The sequence below is a fragment of the Castanea sativa genome, chromosome 1, assembly GCF_040712315.1.
Source record: "Castanea sativa cultivar Marrone di Chiusa Pesio chromosome 1, ASM4071231v1".
Lineage (NCBI taxonomy): Eukaryota > Viridiplantae > Streptophyta > Magnoliopsida > Fagales > Fagaceae > Castanea > Castanea sativa.
The window spans coordinates 1185225-1189755 of record NC_134013.1 but is presented as its reverse complement, the minus strand read 5'-3'; the positions used below and the strand labels follow the sequence as shown (position 1 = coordinate 1189755).

At 36.4% G+C, this 4531-nt stretch overlaps 1 long non-coding RNA gene across 1 annotated transcript; it reads left to right on the top strand.

Annotated features, from left to right (window-relative positions):
* The first annotated feature begins 1795 nt into the window (after positions 1 to 1795).
* Positions 1796 to 3738, top strand: LOC142628576 (uncharacterized). Its single transcript, XR_012843022.1, has 2 exons — positions 1796 to 1969; positions 3283 to 3738. It is a non-coding gene; the product is annotated as an uncharacterized LOC142628576 (long non-coding RNA).
* Positions 3739 to 4531: the final 793 nt, after the last annotated feature.

The window sequence follows — 4531 nt, the reverse complement described above, 5'->3', positions numbered from 1 at the left end:
ATAACACTTATAAGGAGTTGTTTATATGAATATGAATGAAAACTTCTCTTCGGACACAATCCGAGGATAATTTATAGTACTGCTTCTCAAGATAGATTACAATTGTAGATAGTCAAATTTACAATGTACATTTTCTTTTCATCTCCAAAAATTCCCCCCCTTTTACTGAAGGTCCCTTCTCTCTTTTATACTCCCTCCTTATCGCCTTTTTCATCCTCCACCTCATGGTTAGACCGTTGGTTTAGATACTTATTCCATCCATCTTCCCTGAAGTCTCTAGAGATAGGAGCCAAGTTTCAAACCTGATGTTCAGGTCTCATTTTCCCATTAATGTGGCCAGAATATCAGTTGCAGAGCATTCAATGCGGGGGCGGTGGTAATAGCTTTATCTTAGATATTCCACCACCCTTCTTCTAATCCTCCACGTGTACCGTGTCTTCCCTAACATATAGGAATTTCTAGAACATAGCCTGTGGATACCAAACAACCCTTCTCCTACCTCGGCTTCACCTAGCCGAGGATACAATCTTCCTCGGACATATTTATCTAGACATTATCTTTTCTTTATATAGTATTTTCCTATGAGTTAACATTCATACAGCCTCGGACCATCCTGTATCCTCGGACTCGGCTCCTAGCCTGAAGAATACTCTTGGGCCAACCCACATATATTTCTGGGCTCAATGACCATACAATAGCCCCTCGAGATTCTCATTTTGTTACCTCGGGAGGAAAAGAGGATCTCGACATCTGTCACTGTTCAGCTTGTGTACACCATACATCTTTGCTGACAGGGATAATGATGTTTGAACTGCCCTTTAGCACATTCTTGACGTATCGGTATGCGAAGCGTCCCTAAATTAAATTCTGATGTCTTTCTATCCCCCACGCTTAATGACATGATGCGCATCCAACGGTTGAGGATGACATATAGACATAGGCGGGAAATTTCATGCCTTCACGATTTCAACTGGTATAAAAACCAACAATTCAAACCATTTCACACATTACAACACCTGCTCAGCATATCTGCCAATTTTTTGCAATCTACACGCCCTCACATTTACCAAGAACTAGGCCGAGGTGACTCTGTCGTACTTAAAGTAAGTTTCCCAGACTCCATCTTTCATTATTTCTCTTTTTCTCTCTATGGTGTTTACTTTTCCTCAGCTCATATAATTCCTTAGTTCTTCCCTTATACCCACACCTCGCTCCTAAACATTGGCAGATTTGCATCGCTAGTAGATTCAAGCGAAAAAAATAGAACAATTTAAGGCTAGGTACAAAATTCCACCGACGGTATCTGTCAAATACTGTTCGAAAGGGGAATGGTATGAAAAAAGGGAAACGGGAGAGGTAGTAATCTCGATGATAGCATTCATAGAAGGAGGGATGAAAATCCCAATAGGAATCGTTGCCAAGGATTACCTTAGGGCGTTTAGATTAACTCCTATCAAGTGCGACCCAAACATTTTTAGGATGCTAGGTTCCATAGATGCCTTGAATGAAAAGATGAACCCAAGACTCACTCATCATGATGTGAACTGGGTTTGTAACCTTCATTACTTAAAGAAACAAGGTGGATATTATCTAAAATCTAGATATCCAGAGGTTAGGTTAATTCAGTGCCTCCCTAAATCCAACGGATCCGGATCCTCTCCATTTCCCTTTGAAATGGAGAGTGTCCAGTTAAGGGTCCGGATGCATCTAAAATAAATCAAGAGTGTAAAAACTGCCAAGTCAATTAAAATTTAAAACACTTAACTCTTGAAGCTCAACTATGGTTAAAAAAAGGGTTAACTCAGCAAACCCATCTCGCTCTCTCTCAATCTCTCTTCTCCATCGCCGTTCTTTGCTCTCTCTCTCAACCTTGCTGTCGCCGCTGCCACAATCACCAACGTGTGCCAAGCCACCATTGTTTCTTCGACCGTGTCTCACACCAGCCTAACATCACCGAACCCACTGCTCGGTAAATTTTCTCAATCTTATTTCTTTTTTATAAGCTCTGTTTGGTTGCTTGGAAAACAAAGGAAAACAAATTAGTATAATGAACAATAATCTTGAAGGTCCATACTTGTAATTCAGACATATGGGCAGTTGCAAGTGCCAATCGCAGTGTATAGGATCCGTTTGTATCCATCAGGTCAAGTTCGAACTTGATTTCGTCATGTTGAGTTTGGTTTCTATTCTCTGAGTGTTTTTTTTTTTTTTTTTTTTGGGTTTTGAGCTTTGGGATTGTTTGAAAAAAAAACAGTTGGTGGGTGTTTAAGCTTTGCAAGGTTTATGGTTTGCTTGGGAAATTCTGGGCAAATGATAGGGTTTTGATTTGAATTGTGCTTGTAAACCTAAATTTTCTAAACTTGTATGTAGATTGGATCTGTATTGTGCAATTTGTAGACCTAATTTTTGTAGACTTAGTTTGAGGTTGTGTAATTTTTTTTATTCTCAATGAATGCAGTTTTGGCTACTTATCTCTGATTTGAATGATTATGTTGGCAGTTTTGGTTTTGATTGATTTTTAGATGTAAATTTCTGTGCTTTTGGTATCTGTGATCATCTGGGGTGTCTGATAAAGGTTAATTTTAATTGGGTTTTAGTTTTTTGGTGTTGGGGTTTTGGTGGTTTGGCTTTTAATCAAGTGGCTCAATTGGTTTCTTTGCCTTAATTAGTTCTCTCTAAAGGTGTAGTATGTGTGTTCTAGTATGTCTAGTACTCTAATTTATCAGTTTGTGTTCAGTTATATCCCACCTGCAGAATCTTTTTTTTCTTCTTTTGGTTTTTTACATTGTAATACTTTCTTTCCATTTTGGGAGGAAGAGTTAAGGGGTCTTGCGTTGGTGCTGCTTCTCTTATTCTATGTTTATTTCAGAAAATTTGAGGTCAAGATTTATGATATGATTATTACGATGCAGTTTCCACTATCTAGTGCAGTAGGAGTACTAGAGCACAGTTGAGGTCAAGATTTATGATATGATCATTTGGATTTTGGTGGACCATTCTAATCATAGTATCAATTAAACCATGATGATGAATAATTTCTATGCTATCTTTGGTGTTGGGGTTATTTCTCTCTTAATTGGTTTCTTTGACTACACAATTGGTTCATCAGAGTCGATTATTATAATTGCTAATCATATCTTCTGTGATATTTTTTGTAAATGGGTAGACAGAGATGCTACAGTTTAACATTAGTGTTTTACTTAAATCATAATAGTTAAACCTGTTGGAAAATAGAGAAGTTTACAATATGAATGATTGGCATTTATTGGATATTGCCTGTAGGTTTCATCAATCCCTGCTTGGTATACTTTCTTGCATTATTTTGAATCATCAATAACTTGAGGGGAAAGACTCTCAAAGTGCAAGGTACTCTAGGCGATTGCATTTCATATGTTGAGAAACCTGGGTTTCTAGAGCTTTGGTACAAAAAACTTAATAATGAAGAGCCTTCATACCGGGGCAAACTGTATAACACAAGACAAGTTAAAGTGATCAAGCTAAGACTGAAAATTGCAGACTGTGGGGGGAATGTATGGTCAAGAAGCAAGAGACACGCCGAGTGTGGAAGTGGCTGACATTGTTATCAAAGTGTTTATTTCAATAGAACTCTTGTTATTATGGCTTTTGTAATCAAAATGTACATTTTAATAAAATTTGTTCTTTTTTGGATCAAATTTTGATTGTAATGGACCATCAATTATTCAACTTGAAGCAATTTACTTTATTGTTGATGATGCCTTATGAATTCATAGTGATGTGAACGTTACATATTCCTTTGGTTTATGGTTTCTTTAATACAACACAAAAATAGGAAAATATGTTATACACAAGTATGCACCAGTTGCAATGATTTAAAAGCTTTGAATATTAATGTAAAAGGGTGATTTAATAGCTTTGAATGTTAATGTAAAAGTGCATCAGCACTGTTATACACAAGTAAGGACTGCTAAAAATATGTACATATGAAAACCAACATATTTGAGTATCTTCGAAAGCCAACTACAAAAACTATCCAAAAACTTGATACAAAATATGCAAATAATAGTCCAAGACTCCAAGTTGTCCTACAAGCTAGAATATATCAAATGTGAATCTTTACTAAAATTGAATTTTAAAGTTGCTCAATTCAAGATACATTTTGTCTTCAACGAGGCATGGAATACTTCAAAACCTTTTCTTGATAACGAGCAAAATTTGGTACATGAAACTTTGCATAACAAAGCTTGCACTTGACTTCATGAATAACGCTTATACCCTTCTCTTCAAACCTTTTTATAGTTGGGCTGCTGGGCTGCTTCTAAGTCGTCAACTCATTTTCTATAAAAATAAAAATCATATGCATTATGTACATCAGAAAAAGAAAAAAAAATCATTAATAATCCATACCATCAAATTAAAAGTTCTACATATATTGCAAATACACCATGACAAACTGAAAGTGGTCCACATACTCAGCCATGAAAATGGACCAAAATAATCTATGTACTTGGGTTGCACCCCTATGAGTTACTTGGTATTACAATCAAAATTC